This window comes from Desmodus rotundus, chromosome 2, assembly GCF_022682495.2.
Source record: "Desmodus rotundus isolate HL8 chromosome 2, HLdesRot8A.1, whole genome shotgun sequence".
In the NCBI taxonomy this organism is placed as follows: Eukaryota; Metazoa; Chordata; class Mammalia; order Chiroptera; family Phyllostomidae; genus Desmodus; species Desmodus rotundus.
The window spans coordinates 92,025,735-92,043,511 of NC_071388.1; the positions used below are offsets into that span (position 1 = coordinate 92,025,735).

Below are 17,777 nucleotides of genomic sequence, written 5' to 3' on the forward strand. Positions count from 1 at the left end.
AGAGCTCCATCTACTGAATCAGTTAGATCATTGTTTGCACCCTATAGTTATCCCATTCACCACTTTCAACCTCTTAGAGGCTCTGGAGAGAACAGAAAAGTTACAGACCAAAAACATCCAGCTTTGAGTCTGGTGCCACTTTGAATATTTCCCAGATACCCTAAGCTCCCTTCCTTTGCCCTTCCCAATCTCCAGAGCTTTCCATGTTTCAATATAAAACAAAAATGAGATGCTCTGCTATGTAAACCGTCCCTGGAAAGAGGCAGAAAGTCATTGGTTATTGAAGGAAAATGCCCAGATAGCTGAAGGGAAAGCAAGGAAAAGAAAATCACTCCACCTGGCCAGTTGAGCAGCCCAGGCAAGAAGCAAAGAGAACAGTAGCCTACTTACTCTTCCTGCCTTGCACCCTTGCTGGGGAATTCCGCAGCCACCCAGGACCAGCTTTTCTGCGCACTCCCTTGCTGCACAGTGGTGTTGTGGCATTGGGGATTTGCTGTGGCTTCGTAAGATTATGGGGATATGCTTCAGCAGGCCAAAAAAGTCACAAACAAATTCAAGAGAGAGAAAAAAAGTACGAGAAAACAGCTGATCTTACTGGAGAAGCTCTTGGCATTTTCCTTCATATGCCACAATTTTCTTTGGTATTTCCTGGTTCTGTGATCAGAAGAATTATCATATCATGTTTATTATTGTTGTTTTTTTTCAGGGCTGCTGGTGATGAGGGGTGGTACAGGGAGTGAGAGCCAACAGACAGACCAAGGAGTAGCAAGGTAAAAATTAGTTCTCCCACTTGTTTGAAAGCTTTCCAGGAGATTACAAGGTTAAAAAGTTTCTTCTTCAGAATACTGAAGACATATAGAAATCACATATGGGGAAAAAATGATCATAGTCGCTCTAGATTGGGAAAGTAAAACACTTCTTCACACAGTCACAGATATGGAACAAAGCAAATTATATCTGAATAAACTTTAATGTAATATAGTTGCATAATATTCAAAAGTGTATAAGACATAAAAATACTTTATAAATTAAGATACATTGTTAGAATACAAATAGATATTAGTAACTACATACACATATAATTAAATAATCTGATAGAGGCAACAACTAATTGGGCTTTTAAATTACAAAAAGTAGAAATATAATAAATTAAAAAATTTTGCATTAATGCTAGTCCTTTTATGCAAAAATAGAATTAGTGTAAATTAAAGTGCAGTTGTTTCTCTGTGTGTACGTGTGCATATATATGTATATCTGCACAAAGTGGTAATCAATGACTTCGAAAGGTGGTATGTTGCATAGAAATCAAAACTTTGAATTATTTGAAATGGGCATTTAAAATATCAGCATTAACCTGGCAGGTTTCTTTCCTTTTTAAAAAATACATTTAATTTTCAGGTTCTGTTTTAAAGCATGAGAAAAACAAATTAGAAAAGCAATGCATATCATTATGTATTTTGTAAAAAAATTATTTACATTTATTAGAATATTTAGTTCTCAAAAAATTGCTAATTGGATTTTCTTCAAGCTTTTGCAAAACAAGTTCAATTCTGAGTCAAAAATAACTGCGAGAAATTTCACCTCAAAATGAAAAATTTTTGGATAGTCATAAAGGCTTGAAAAATGAGATTATCTCCACCATAATGCAACAAACAACTAATGCATAAATATATTCTGGCAAGAATCAATAAGAATTGCAAAGCCTGAGAGGGTCACCGCAGACTTGAGAAAGGTAACCAAGTGAGGAAACATCAAACAGTTAATGGAGATAAAGCATTCTGAAAAATGGAAAGTGTAACAATCACTGACAAGAAAGAATATACTTCAACAGCGATGACAAAAACAAAACAAAACAAAACAAAACAACTAGAAATATCTATCTCTAGAAGCAGAGTATGACTACTTGTTAAGCAAGAGAGAACCTATTTCTTTGTCATTCCCTTTGGAAGCCTGGCTTAAAAAAAAAAAAAAAGGTTGCACAAAAGATACATGTGTTCCTTTTCTGGTATTATTACAGGCCCACCTAGATTTAGCTTTCGATTCCAGATGAGATCAGGCATGTTCAGACTAGCACATCTTTGCTCTGTAAGCACAGGGCTGCGGGCTGCTATCATTTCACTGGCAAATTCTCATATACTCAAATTTATGCACAATAGATGCCCTTAAAAATCTGCAAATTTTCTACTTCAGTCATATCCCTCCTTGGTTAAATTTAAAAACAAAAACAAAAACAAGAAATAAAAAACCTTACTCTGCTAGTATTAAGCTGAAAAGTTAAAGCAGGCAACTCCTATTAGAAAGGAAAGTTGAATAGTACTTACCCTAAGTATAATGTGCAAGCCTTAATGGGGGACTCTACTCTTGCTCTATGATTTTTAGAAATGAGTCCAGGTCTACACTCAGCTCTCACCCTTTTCCCTTCTGGAAAACTGAGAAGACTCACTGAAGGTGGCCCTGAGAAAGATCATACAAATCAACAGCCTTACCTGTGGCCATTCAGAAGACTGCACTTTGGTGTGTGTTTAAAACTATGAATAAAGTCAGACACAGCGCATGCTCAGCAGGCAATTTAAAAATATTTATAACATTGTTGTTTCAAAAACAAATTTCCTCAAACAAAGCAAAACTCACATTGCTTATCCATGCCAAGTTTAACATTCTGAGACAAAGCTGTTTTGGAGTTTTCCGCTGGGGGAGAAAAGGCTTCTAAAATTTTCTGTTGAACGAAAAATAGTTTTCCCTTCCCTTTTGGGTACTCTTAAAGGGGTGGAATAGATTTTCCTCCAAGTTTCAACAAAATTCATCTCCGGCTAAGATAAGGCATTAGAAATTCAAGGTCTATAAAAAATGAGTGTAGAGAAAGTAACAAGGTACTAAAAACTACGGGTTTTAAAGAGTGCAATGACCATCTGAGTCTTCGAGGCAGACTTGCTCTTTACCATACAAAAACCCTGGTGCAAACAGAATGTAATCTGTACGTTTACAGAAGTTACGTAGTGACAAGAATGTGGTATAGACGAACATCTGCACACCTAGGAAAGTTGTGTTTTTCTTTTGCTAACTAAAATCTGAACTATTCAAAGCCGACAAATACATCAAAAGTTTAAGAGAAACCCCATAATAATGTCAGTAGAATTCCTCTGCTTTACATAGCAATCACGAAGAGGAAGGCAATCACATATCAACTGGTTAAATCTCGTGTCATACAAAATTTAAAAATGATCAAATATGGTTTTTAAAGTATTAATTGCAGCAGGAACGCCTGTATTAACCCCTGGCTGGGAATTTCTCTTTCTCCTCCTTGAGTTCCCCTATGTGTTCCATTTTACCATCCATCACCAAACCAAGCCCTGCATGCCCCCCAGATCTCACAGATCTTATTTAAATCTCTCACTTAATTTTTAAGTCTCTGAATGACTTTCAGCCCTGCTCTACTTTCCAGGGGTGCTCAGCTTGCCTCACAAAAGCTCCACAGACATCTCTTAGTATCTCTGATGCTTTCAGGTTCAGCAGAGGGTGTCCAAAAAAAAAAATCAATGAAAAAAAAGTTTATTAAAGTGAAACTAGGAGTGCAGATTTGAAGAAGTTGCTTCTACTTTTATTTCCCTCTCAACTCAGCACAGGTGTTTCCTAACTTATACTACTGTGCATGCTGATGAGGGGGAGGGTTAAATTAAGGTGAGGGAGTGGGCCAAGCGCCCGACCAGCAAGCATTTAGGATCCTCAACCTCATGTGTTAATGGATGTGTTTAAAAATCGACCCCCAAAAAGCCTAGAATGAGGTTGCTTTTTGGCAAATGATTAAACCTGTATACTGAAATAATTAAAGCTTTGTCCTTAAATAAAGCATCAGATCAACAGAACAAAAACAAAGATAAAAATTGCACACATATGCATGTGCACACACACTCTCTCACACACACAGATACACAAAACTAGCGCGTGAGGGGAGAAGGAAATTAAATAAAAGAAAACAAACAGAGTCCTAACAGGCCATTCTCCGAAAAGGAATCTAAATAAAAAGTCATATGATATCTGATAGTGCAGGACACGTCGCCAAGAACCGGAGCGGATTGCCTACAGGAAGAAAGGGCCAGTGTATTCCAGCTCAAAGAGCTTTTCTTTCCTCCTCCTCTATTTTTTTTCCCCTCTTCTCCTCGCCTGTGAATGTGTTACTCTCAGGTCAGATCCACGAAGCACCCACAATGACAGCTATCACCTTTCACTGTACTCCTGGCGGCACAGCCAGCTGATAGGAGCAGACTAAGTTGGGACCAGGAGGGGCTAGTGCAGGTTTCAGCAACAGCCTTTCATCAGAACCCCTCTGCCCCTTTCACAGACTCTCCTTGGTCACATCACAAACAGACTTACCAGCCCCCTCCCCGCCAAAAAAAAAGAAAAAACAAAAACAACACAAATAACAAAAATGTAAACACAAGAGCCCACAGCAACAAAAGAGTTCAGGAGAAAAAAAAAATCAGAAACAAGCCAAAAGGGGGAAAAAAGCTCTTGCCTTCAATATAAAACTTTTTAAAGACCGAGTTTCTTTTTTCTTATTTTGATGATTTTTCTCTTTAAAGATGTTTTTCTCCTCCAGCACTATTAAAAGCATTCACAATCTCTACAGAAGTATAGAAAAGTCGGAAGGCAATACAAGAATTTTCCTGAAGAAAACACATAACTGTAAGAAGTGAGCTACCCTAGAAAATTTTGGATTTGCCAAAAGTTCCCCTAATTCTAAGGTCTTTCAGTGAGTTCAAGTGCAAACACTGGCCACCTAGGCTCTTGTTTTTTTTTCTCTGAAGGGTCATTACTGAGGCAACTCATAACATAGCAAGGTTTCCCCCCAAAGACTCCTTGTTATCAAGTTACTTAAAACGTAAGGTGCTGACACCTCCCAGCAAGAAGGGTTTACTGACTAGACATTACACTCTGCCCTGATATGCATCACAGCCTTAGGAAGCAATTATAAAATGCATTCTAAAAAATACGGGAAAATGTATGCATGTATATTTTCCCTCCAGTGTCCTTCCCTAGGGACAAAAACATATTTTCAGTGAGTGAAAAAAAAAGAGTTTCTGAATTTTGAAATCACTGTTGTAGTTACTTTCTACGTACTAAAACACTTACTCGTAGTTAGGTACTGCACATAACATAGAAGAATTTTTGTGGGGCTTGTAAATTTCCCCCTTGTTTAGTTTTGGGTCTATTATGTACCTTAACATGATTTCCAAATGACAGTCAAAATATGAATGCATTAGGGGAGAACTTTTAGAAAGAAAAATTTTCTTGGGTTTATAATTGAAAACTATTACTATAAAGATACAAATGTACAGCAGAGATAAAAGATGGAATTGTTTCCTACATTTTGCACACACTGCTCACATGCTGATTTCTTTTTCTTTTGTCGGAGCCTTAATTTGAAAATGATAAGCACTCTGGAATGTTTGCTACAAACACAAATTCGTGGTAAAAATACACATGCCCAGGCGGAAACAATCAGGTGGAAAACACAAAGCTACACGGCTATCAGAGTCACTGGAAAATCTCGGCTGCACCAGCGTATCCCGGATGGGGCAAGTGATCTCTTGGGAGGGGGGGAGTTTGTCATTTATGCAATTAGAGAGAAACAAATAAAACACAAATATTTACTCCCTTCTACCTTTCTTAATAACTGACAAGTGACACAGTGGTACCTTCTAAATGGATGGGTGCAAAAACTTATGAGACCCGAGGAACTACTGTACCCCATTGGAATTTTGGGAGCCCAAATTCCACGATTAACTTTTTACCCAAGTGGCAAAAGTAGATGATTCTCAACACTAAATTGATTATTTGGTGGACTCTTGTTCGGTCCTCCACAGGATTTTGGGGACCCAGGAAAGGTAAAGAGATGATCTGAAGAGATGTATGCAGAACAACTTTTATTATGAGTAGAAAAAAATAGCATAGAGTGAACATAAGGACAGTTGTATTTAGAAAGATTAAAAGAGGAGAAAAGAGCAACATACCCAACTTAATTAGTCTTTTTCCTTTTTATTTTTTATGTATATATATTGAGGTGATGGGGAAAAAAGATAACTGGGTTTCTTTTGAATGTCTGTGTCTTTATAGAGTGAATGTTCTGTTCCCGTCTCTTTCTTTTTAGGCGAAAAACTAATAAAAATAGAAAAACATATATCAGACATTAAGCTGACTCCCCCCACCGCCCCCCTTCCCTTTGTAAAGAACTCTTTGTTCTCTAGTGAAAATGCTGAAAAATCCCCGGGCAGCTACTCCCTGAAACAAGTGCAAAACACTTAGAGGCTTTTGGGCTGGCTGGGAGCCAGGAGCCCTCCCGCTGTCTGGTTAGAAGAGGAAAAAAAGAAGAGAGAGGGAGAGGGAGAGAGGGGAAGAGAGATGGGGGGGCAGAGAGAGACAGAGAAGGAGAGAGAGAGAGAGAGGGAGAGAGAGGAAGAAAGAGAGAGAGAGAGAGAGGGAGAGAGAGAAGGAGAGAGAGAAATTGGAGCTTCCTTTAATAGACATAGGAAGCAACGTTTTTTTTTTCTTTTTCTTTTTTTCAAAACTGGCGGTCAAGCGTTAAGTAACTCCTGTCTAAATCCACCTGCTAGAAATGAACTTGGGTAACCCCCCAGGGGTGCACAAAGACAGGGAAGACAGTAACATACTCCATACTCTTTCCCACCCCCGTTGTACTGCTTCCATTCTTTCTGCTCCCATACACAAATGCCCACAGATCTCACGCCACCCTCCTTACCCCCCAACAACAAACACAGAGAAATACATGCTCCCTCAGTCTCCTTAAAAAAAAAAAGGCTTTTCCATCTCAGTTGCGACACAGTGATAAGGGGTAGCGAACATCTCATACCTGGTGTGAATGCTAATCAGTCAGGAGTTCTCCTTTTCCCAAGACAGGGAACTGTTTCCTTCCAAATTTATTAGAACCTCCTCCACTGCCTCTTTGAAAAACCTTCTTTGTCACCCTCTCCCAAGTCCCGATACTTCTTTAAAAAAAAAATGGCTTCGGAGCTCCTTCTATTCTTGATATTGATTCTCTCTCTCTCCCCCCACCCCTCCTCCTCTCTCCTGTCTGTGTCTCTTCTGAGTGGTCTATTGATAAGTCCCTGGAGGCACTGGGTCAGCCTGCCCGTAGGAAACCAGACACAATGCACAAATCTCCGAGTGCCATTCTGCCATCAGCAAGCAGACCACGTTTAGGAGAGAGAGAGAGAGGGAAAAAAAAAAACAGTAGAGCAAGAGACAGACAGAGAGAGAGAGAGAGACCAACCAAGGGAGGGAGAGACGGAGAGAGGGGAGAGGAGAGGAGGAGAGAGAGAGAGAGAGAGGGGGAGAGGGAGGGAGGGAGGGAGAGAGAGAGAGAGAGAGAGAGAGAGAGAGAGAGAGACACGGAGGGAGAGAGTGTGTGAGAAAAAGACTGATTGGAACAGGAGGGAGGGAGAGAGAGAAAGGGAGAGGGAGAGAGAGCGCGAGAGGGAGAGCGACACTGCCAGTCAGGTTAATCATCCCTACTTTAATTAGCTGTTCGGCTTAGACATAAAACAATTGAATTTGAATGATCTGTCAGCGGGCTCGGCTGAACCAAAGGGGAAAAGCGAATATTACAAAAAGACTGTTGGTGTGTTCTGATAAGCAATACTGCTCGTACTGACAAATCCTCAAAGGGGGAACTATTAAAACTTACAACTAAACAAAAAGTGCAAATACAAATGGCATTTAGATAGAGGTCTTTTTTTTTAAAAATGGAGTTTTCTCCCCTAGTTTTATGAACGGTAGATATTTATGGGCAGGTGCCAACATATTAGGGTCTGTGTGTAATGTGTGAAAGTTTATTAACGATGGTCTAGGAGTGCAGCAGACAGATGCTGCAGAGAACAAGACAGGTACAGTCGGATGCCGAGTCTAGATCTTGGAGGGAGATGGATGCTGGAAGAAGAGGCACGGTGGCAAGAGATCAGCACAGACAGTCAGTGGGCAGAGAGGCAGACAGATTTCAGGCACGGCACGATCTCATCTAAAAAGGCAAAAGTTCTGATGCAATAATAGGTGCAAAACAATCCATCCAGCCTCCTCTCCCAGGAGCACTCCAAGGTACAGTTAAAACGGATTAATCTTTGTGACAAACAGAGCTGGCAAGGCAGACTATGGCAGACACTGAAGGCGATTCGCAGACCCAGAGGATACAAGAGCCAGGAAAAGCCACAGAGATCAATCTCTCTGATGCCCTAATTCAGCAGATAAGGAAACTGAGGCCCAGAGCCTCGGGCTAATAAATCACGAAGGCAATAGTGATGTCCACGACACTGGAACCTGGGGCACCAGCAGCCCTCCAGGCCAGGACTCGTTCCAGCACACCAGCTAACCTGCAGCTCTCTTTAACGATTCTGGCCCAACAGGTATGAAAATCACCTGTCTCCAGAATAACAGGATTCCTTCATCTATACAGCCAGGGCACAAACCTCCAATTTTTAAAAATATCTAAGTAGCAGTATTTTTGTGCATTTTGAATTCTAAGGATGTGAATCTTTAATTCCTTCTCAAAGAAAAGCAGAAAAATATAACATTGTACAAGCCCCATCTCAGCAAGGTACAGCTGGTGCCACACTCCAGGTTAGCGAAGGCCAGTGTACCAGTCTACAAAGACCTGTCCTGGAGTTTGCAATTCTCTCTGTGAATATTGTGTGCTATAGATCACCGTATAAAAAGATGTGGTTCTCTCACACAATTCATTTTTAAAATATAGGCATACTGTGGGTGAAAGAGATTGAGTTTTCCAGCTTACAATGTCCTTTAAAATCACGGCTCAGATTTTCCACCTGAAAGATTAGTGATGGGCGAATTTTCCTATATATTTCAACTGAAACAAGCTACTAAAATAGAAAGGGGAAACTGTAGTATCTGCCCACGTACTTGATGGTATCTCTTTTGGGGACACATATGATCATATTCAGTAAGGATTTCCCTCTTGACGACAGATAAAGGAAGGTAATTTTTTTAAAGGGGGAAAGAGGTGCTTATGAAGAGAACAGTGCCATCAGATGTTACTGGAGAGATTACCGGTAAGTCTCTTGCCCTAAAACAAGAATCGTGGTGTATATGAGAGTGAACACTCTCTCTCAGTCATGCTTCAGCAATGATGTTGCTACTTGGGGTGAAAGAAGAAAGCTGAAAAGTGTCAGACACCTGGGAGCCCACTCAAAGGCAGGTAATCTGAGGAAAGTCATAGCCAGAGTAATTTACTTTATTTGCACACCAACCCCTTTAACAACGGCTGCTGTGACAGGTCTAAAACACATGGTCCACAGTTGATCAGTTTAGAGGGATGAGGGTTCAGTGAATTTGACATTGGTAGGTCCTGCTGCAGGTCTCAAAGCACCTGATGGGCGAGAGCCCAGAGCAGAGCAGTGAAGTGCTTACTGAATGCATGCTGTGTGAACTGAATGTAAAAAGAGAACAGGCTTTGGGGTCCAACAGACCTTTATAATATTGCCTAAGCCACAGACACTCTCCAAGATTCAGTTTCCCTATCTGTAAAAGGTGACAAAATTGATCCCATAAGGTTGTTTTCAGGATGACATGAGTTAACATATATTAAGTCCACGGCTGGTCATTACACAGCAATTATTATTGAGGAAAGCATAAAGTGAGGGTGTGTATAAACAAACCCGCATACTATGGATGTGCTGAGTGTGTTCTATTCAAACCATGCAGGTACAAGAAATGAACACACATAGCAAAGCAAAGATGCAATATATAGACTTGTGTTAGAAAGGGTTGACGATAGAGACTATGAAGTTTAGAACCCCAAAGTTCTAGAATCTAAACTTCAAGGATCATCTCAGTGTTGTTTGATCTCTTTGTTCCCAGACTTTGGAATATTTCCTGGCTCATAATAATGCCCTTGCTTAATCTGTGCTAAGCACTCTGCTTAGTGCTTTCCATATTTTATTATATATTAGTGTCATAACAGCCCTATGAATTACGTACTACCAACCCTCATTTCATAGAAAAGAAAATCAAGGCCTAGAAGTTTTAGGTAACTTGCTCAAAAACACCTAGCTAGTAAGTGTGGAACTGGAGATGAAATCCAGGCACCTAACTTTAAAGCCTCCACTCTCAGCCATGCTGCTGGCCTGACGCACAGTAGGTATTGGTAAATATGAGTTGAATACATAAGCAAATCCATAAAACACCAGGGTTTTGATTACACTAAAATAATAAGTGAAAATCTGTGCACAGTCACTTGTGAGAATCCTAGATTATACACTCTATACCTCTTCTCCAGCTCACCTCAGGTGGCAGCCCGTCCTCAGGAGCTGGGGGGAGCGGTTCCTGAGTGGTGTTGAAAATGGATGAGGTGAAGATTGCCGGCTATGACTATGGAAGACACTGAAATATCTGACGGCATTTCCAGCACTTTGAAGGGAGTGTTAGCACATGGGTTATTAATTGGCTTCATTCCAGTTCAGATAATTACATCGTGTCTCTTTAATTTTTCCCTGACCATGCCATTCTTCACTTCCTGTCACAACTGTGCTCTTCAAAAATGCATATGAACACATACAAACATACAGTGATATTTAAGGTTTGCATAATCCATAGGGTGTTCTTTTTTCTAAATAATTAGTACATAGTAACCATATAACAAATGAATGAATGGACAAAAGAATTAAGTTGTTGCAAAATAACCATCACTAGTTGAAGTTAAGATTTTTGTTTGGCACTGAAATAAACAAATTTTTAAACCATTTCCTTGGTGACAGGATTCCAATCGTATTTTTTTTCTCATGGGCAGACATTTCAAGAGCTGATGACCTGCTCATGATAAGCTCATTTCCTTATACTATTTAGTTTCCAGCATAAAGTAAAAAGTGAGAATGGATCCTGAGTGGTACAGTGTACTGAACTCATGGGTTCTAGAACAGTCATTAATTCAGTTATCACACTGGATTTGGATTTGGCAGGTTTTTTTATTTGCTAAATAATTTATTAGAATAGTCTTCAACTTATGGAAGAAAAGGAAGAAGAAAAGGACAAGGGATCTCAATTTAATAAGTTTAGGAAACTTGGTCAGTCATAAACAGACAAAATGCTTCTCCTCTTCCCAAAGAATGCTTGGCCTTTGAAATATTTGAAAAGACTGTGTCCACACAACACTGGAGAAAATCTCCTGGAAGCATATATTCTAATTATGAAAACACAAATGTGTCCACAGCGGAGCATGGTTTAATAGTCCTTTCCAGTGGACATTTGTATGAACAAGTCACCAAATACAGGATGCATAAAAAGGAAGAGAATAAAGGGTTAATTTATTTACTATGCATGAGAGTTTCTAGATCTTTGCTTCCCAGCTTTTAGTTCAAAATTCCATGCATACTCTGAACATAATAATAAATGCCATAATTCAGTGTACGCCCTAAATTGATTTACTTTCAAGCACCTTTTCTGGTTCAGCTCTCAAAGCTTTCCTTCCTATAAACTTCCTCCAAATTATTTTTCGTGGTCCTCTGTGAATCGTTTAAAATTGGTGTTTGTGGGATGACTCGAATGCTGTAGTGAGATCTGTATGAAACTGGCCCCATTTCCTTTTGGGAATCAGTGGTCAGGTTCCGGGCCAAATTAAAAAAAAAGAGAGACATGCCCGCCCTTTCCCACCTCTTTAACCCCAGTAATAGTGACAGCAGTCACTCAGTGAGTGTTTTCTAGCTGGTCACTCATACCTTGAGACTGAGACGTTCAGGACAGGTCTTTGCACTCTGCCCGACCTACTTCATGTATTGACTGGTAACACGCCTGCCATGGTGGCAGATAAACCTGGAGGCAACAGCTGCTAACTCTCTTCTTTTTTTTGTTGGTGTGAATTTTTATTTTTTAAGTATATTTCATTGATTATACTATTACAGTTGTCCCATTTTTTCTTTCCTTTATCCCCCTCTGCCTAGTACCTCCATTTCCTCCAGCATCCCCCCACCCTCAGTTCATGTCCATGGATCGTATATGTAAGTTCTTTGGCTTCTACATTTCCCATACTATTGTTAACCTCCCCCTGTCTATTTTGTACCATCCACTTATGCTTCTTATTCCCTGTAACTTTTCTCCCATTCTCCCCTCTCCCTCTCTCCACTGATAACCCTCCATGTGATCTCCATTTCTGTGATTCTGTTCCTGCTCTAGTTGTTTGCTTAGTTTGTTTTTATTTTTATAGGTTCAGTTGTTGATAGTTGTGAGTTTGTTGTAATTTTGCTGTTCACAGTTCTTGATCTTCTTTTCCTTAGATAAATGCCTTTAACATTTCATATAAGGGCTTGGTGATGATGAACTCCTTCAACTTGACCTTATCTGGGAAGCACTTTATTTGCCCTTCCATTCTAAATGATAGCTTCGATGGATAGAGTAATCTAGGTTGTAGGTCCTTGCTTTTCAGGACTTGGAATACTTCTTTCCAGCCCCTTCTTGCCTGCAAGGTTTCTTTAGAGAAATCAGATGATAGTCTTATGGGAATTCTATTGTAGGTAACTCTCTTCCTGTCTCTTGCCACTTTTAAGGTTCTCTTCTTATCTTTAATCTTGGGCAGTTTAATTATAGTGTGTCTTGGTGTGCTCCTCTTTGGGCTCAACTTGTTTGCAACTTTATGAGCTTCCTGGACTTCCTGGAAGTGTATTTCCTTTGCCAGATTGGAGAAGTTGTTCTTCATTATTTTTTCAAATAAGTTTTCAATTTCTTGCTCTTCCCATTTCTTCTGACACCCCTATGATTTGGATGTTGGAATATTTAAAATTGTCCCAGAGGTTCCTAAGCTTCTCCTCATTTTTTTGAATTCTTGTTTCTTCATTCTGTTCTGGTTGAATGCTTATTTCTTCCTTTTGTTCTAAATTATTGATTTGAGTCCCAGTTTCCTTCCCTTCACTGTTGGTTCCCAGTATATTTTTCTTTATTTCACTTTGTATAGCCTTCACTTCTTCCTTTATTCTGCATCTGTACTCAATCATTTCCCTGAGCATCCTGATTAACAGTGTTTTGAACTCTCCATCTTAAAGGTTATCTCCTCGTCACTTAATTCTTTTTCTGGAGTTTTGATCTGTTCTTTCATTTGGGCCATATTTCTTTGTTGTGACCTAACTCTCTTAGTTTGTCTTATGCTATTGCAATTTATTCTTACTGTGCCCCAAGTTTCTAATATGAAAAAGGTATAATATCACCCTAAGACTAGTGATTTGATGCTTAGACTAAAGTAGCATTGTTGGGAAGATATTTAAAAGTTAGCTAGTGAAAAGCACTTGTATTTGTGATTTTCATTGCCTTATCACTATTTCAACAGCAAGATAAATATGTCCTTGGATAATACATTTCAAATTTGAAATTTAAGTGAATTTTGAATTCAAAAGAAAATTGGACAAGATTTATATTGACTGTTAGAGGTGGTAAGTAAGCACTTGGTTTTAAATTTAAATGTCATCTAGAAACAGTCTGATAGTTTATAGAAGCATAGACTCTTAGACGTAGGAGGTATTTAGGAGATTTTCTGGTTCTCTTAGTTTACAGAGAAGAACTAAGTGGCAGAGACATTTTATCAAATAAAGTTAAGGTCACAAAAGTTGGTAGAAGCAAAGCTAGTATTGGAACCCAGTTCTCCTGTCTCCTGTTCCCATGCCTTCCTCAGTCACACCCTTGCCTTTCATAACACTGCCACCCTCATTTAGGATATATTTTATTAAAGAAACTCTTGAATTCTGGTGCTGAGAAAGGGGTACCCCATTCCTAATGTAGTCTAATAAACACACTAGAAAGAGACTGTGGTAGGCTGAATGATGACCCTGCAAAAGATATCCATGTTCTGATCCCAGAACCTACAAATGTTACCTTACATGGAAAAGGGATCTTGTGAATGGGATTAAATTTAAGGGCACTGAGATGGGCAGATTACCCTGAATTATCTTGGTAGGCTGTACAGGTAATCACAAGGATTCTTACATGAGAGAGAAAGGAGGACCAGAGCTAACAGTAGGAGATGTGATGACAGAAACAAGAGTTTGGATTTACTCATAGAAGAGATCATGAGCAAAAGATTGCAGATGGCTTTTGGAAGCTAGAAAAGGCAAGGATATTGACTATCCCCTAGAACATGCAGAACAACCAGGCCTACCATTATCAGCTACCTTCTCTGAACATTATCTCACAACACAGCTGAAATATTTCTTAGCTTTTTAAAAAAGCTGATATATTACCTTGTTGACTGAAACTGAGCCTGTGATACAGGAAATTCTTACCAGTCTTCAGAAAAATATTGACTAGGATAGGTCAAGAATAAGTCTCTCTCTCCCTCTTGCCATTAAGAACCTAGAGGGCTAGGTTGACATGGAGATAGCTATCTGCAGATTGTTGTTTAATGGGTCAGTTGCCCATAGATCCACCTAATCATATTTCCCCCTGTCCAGTATTACAGGGGCTCTTCATCGCTGGGTTGGCGATCATAACTCCAAGATAATCTACAATAGTACTTCCTAGGTAGAAGCAAACTGAAGGATTATGCTGCTCAATTCTTGAGTATCAGAAGATCTAAACTCATTCTAAACAATACAATACTCTTTGGCTAGTGCGCGCCCCACATTTGTTCTGCTCTTTCCCAATAGAGATCAGAAATAGAGAAAAGCAGCAGCATGAGGAAGCATCATGAAAATAAGCATCCTTCTTATTTGACTATCTTGCCTTAATGTATCATTGCCATTAAGTTACTGCATACAATCTGTAGGACAGGGCTCCTAAAAGTGTGGATTTTGGCAGCATCAGCATTGCCTGGAAACCTGTAAGGAAAATAAATCTTTGGGCCTTACTCCAGACTACTAAATCAGACACTCAAAAGGTAGATATCTGAGTGCCTATATTTTAAAAAGTCCTTTAGGTAATTCTAGAGCCTGGCTGAGAACCACTGTCATAGCACATCTATGAGGTTTGGCAAGTCTGCTGAACTGTGAGTAAGATCACCTGCTCACCCGGGTGTAATTGTGGCTCTGTTGCCAGCTCTGTGACCTTAGACCAGATTCTTACTCCATTTATCTCCTCATCTAGAAAATGGGAGTGATGAAAATAACAACAACAATTCCCCTGTCTATGCAAAAGGCTAGTGTAGGACTAAATAAGATCATAAATATGAAAACATTTTATAACTTCAGCCAGGATTATTATTATGGAAAAACATTAAGTGTTGTGAATGCCCTAAGACCAAGGTGTTGGGGGTATCACCTTGCTATTTCATATTAACTGAGGCTCCAAAGTAACAACAGCAGGAAAGTTAAAAAACTCGACATGTCAGGTCCAATTCTTTAAGCCAAAGTGAAGGTTGGAAGTCTGTAGACTTTTAAAGGATGTGATATTGAACAGAGGACCCACTGCCCAGTGTTTCTGGAACTAAATGCTGAATTTCTTGATTTGACATTCTACCTTTTTATTAGACTCTCTACCTTTTCTACTCATCAGGAAGCAAAATTTAGTGACAGCTCTGAATTCTATATTGCCAATGAGAGCCTGTGTCTGGTAGGATTCATTCCCAGTGACGCTCAGTTTTAGTAAAGTGGTCCATGATTTCCATCATTTCCATACCATATTCTTAAATAAGTAAGAAGCTCCAGGAAGCCAGCTCAAATACAACTGACTATATTCAGATTTTTCAACAGAAATAACCTCCCCCCCATAAATTTTGGTAGGTAGGATTGTCCAGATCAGGATTGCGACTTTTGTAGAGACTGAAGTGATTAGGGGTCTGAAAAAACTCTGACACAACCAGGTTAAACACAACCATGATTTTCATGGAAAATCATCAGGATTTTATCCAATCTCCAAGTAATAAAAATTCACAGTATTTATCAATGACACTGTATAAGTGGGAAGAAACACTCTATAAAAGATAGCTAACTATACCTTTTCAGTCTTGCATGAAATCATAGCAGGTATGCCTTTTGGCCTGAGGGCTCTTCCATCCTCTGAAGACTAGAGCCTACAGGTTTGCATCTTGACTTCTCCTCAGGGCCTTCTGGTTATAGCTGTAGTGCGGCAGAGGTTCTGTGTGCGTTGCTGGTTCCTCTAAGCCAGTCACAGCGTGTGCATCAGGACAAGCAGCTGCACCTTTTAAGAGTTCCGTGTCGTACGCAACTCATCTGTCCTTTTAAACTTCGTATATTTTTCACTTGTAAAATGTGTGTAATATTTGGCTTACCATCTCACAAGTTGTTGACATCACAAATTGAGGATCAATAGGGAACGGTGTATCCAAAATGCTTCGTAAGCTAAAGATCCCATTTGCTTGGCATTATTGATGTTATTATTATATTACACTTCAGTAGAAGAAGAGTAAAGGTATGAATAGAAATATTGGGTATAGTAGCCTGCATATTTTTTAAACCTTTAAGCTGTATAAACTTCTCTGGTTTTCCCTTGAATTTACCCTAATCTCCCTAACAGGTTATAACTAAAGTGGTAATTAAAGATTACCATATTTTTCAGACTATAAGATGCATCAGACCTCAAGATGCACCTAGGTTTTAGAGGAGGAAAATAGGGAAAAAAACTGAAGCAAAAAATGTGGTAAAATATTTAATAACATCCTTTAAAGCAGAAATCCTTTTCTGCTTTGACATCTCCCACAATACGGGAGATTCAGCAGGAGACTACGGTACACTATCGTATCTTTCTACAACAAAATACAGTAATGACAGAACTATCAGCACTGTGTTCTTCATAGTTATGGGGGCGCTGTAGCTGAGAACATCAGTGGATGACGCACTGTTATGGGGGGATCTGCTGCTGACACTGTTATGGGGGGATCTGCTGCTGGAGGGCCACAGGTTGTGCAACACTCTTGTATGGGGACAGCAGTTTTGCACGACCTGTGTGGCTCTGCAGCTGTTGCCAAATTACAGCTCCCATCATCCCAACCTGTCCAAGCATGATGGGAGTTGTAGTTTTGCAACAGCTGCAGGGCCACATTGACAGGTGACCCTGCAGTGGACTTTGCCTATGTTAATATTAATGGAGGACACACCAGTCACGTGATGGAAGCACGTAAGGGCGCTGCAGGCTTTCTTCTCCTAGCGTGCCTGCACCGCCTGTACCCTCCCCTCCAGCACTATAGTATGCCCCAGCGGGGACTCGGCTCCTGCCTCCCTTGCTTGGCACCGACAGGACACCCCCTCCTCCCAGCCCAGGGCCCGCAGCATTGCCCCACTCCTGCCACCGCCAGCTTCCTGCAGCAGCAACCCTGCTCCATGGCCCCTGCACACCAGCGAGCCAGGTAAGTTACATTAGGACTATAAGATGCACCCCCATTTTCCTTCCAAATTTGGGCGGGGAAAGTGCGTCTTATAGTCTGAAAAATATGGTAAGTCCCTATATGATCTCTGAGTTGATTCTGATCAGTTACACATTAAATAAACACTGCTGCAGAATTTATTAGGTTGTGCTCTGGACAACTCTACTTTAAATATATTCCCCAAGTAAAAACAAATTCAGTATTACAAAATTGAAGGAATCATGGCACCCAAGGCTGGGTGTCCAGGAGTGAAAATATCTTCATAGGCCATTCCTGGGTAGCTTAACATCAACCATCTACTTAGAAATGTCTAATTGCTCAACAAACATTCCTGAACAAACTTTCTATGGAAAACCATAGAAGTTTGTACATCCAGTGAGGCTACTGGATGTTCAACATTTAAAAGAAAAGGAACATGTATTCTACCACAATAAAAATTATTATTGCGTGAATCACC

At 39.9% G+C, this 17,777-nt stretch overlaps 1 protein-coding gene across 38 annotated transcripts in view; it reads right to left on the reverse strand.

The window, feature by feature from the left end:
- ZBTB20 (zinc finger and BTB domain containing 20) overlaps positions 1–17,777 on the reverse strand; it is an 830,054-nt gene that overhangs the window by 139,756 nt on the left and 672,521 nt on the right. Inside the window, exon 1 of one of the 38 annotated variants that reach the window (XM_024578102.4) lies at positions 6,869–7,343. The exons of 34 other annotated variants lie outside the window; for them this stretch is intronic. The gene's annotated coding sequence lies outside the window, so the exon portion shown is untranslated. 3 more of the 38 variants (XM_053918394.1, XM_024578103.3, XM_053918395.2) reach the window with 3 other exon arrangements.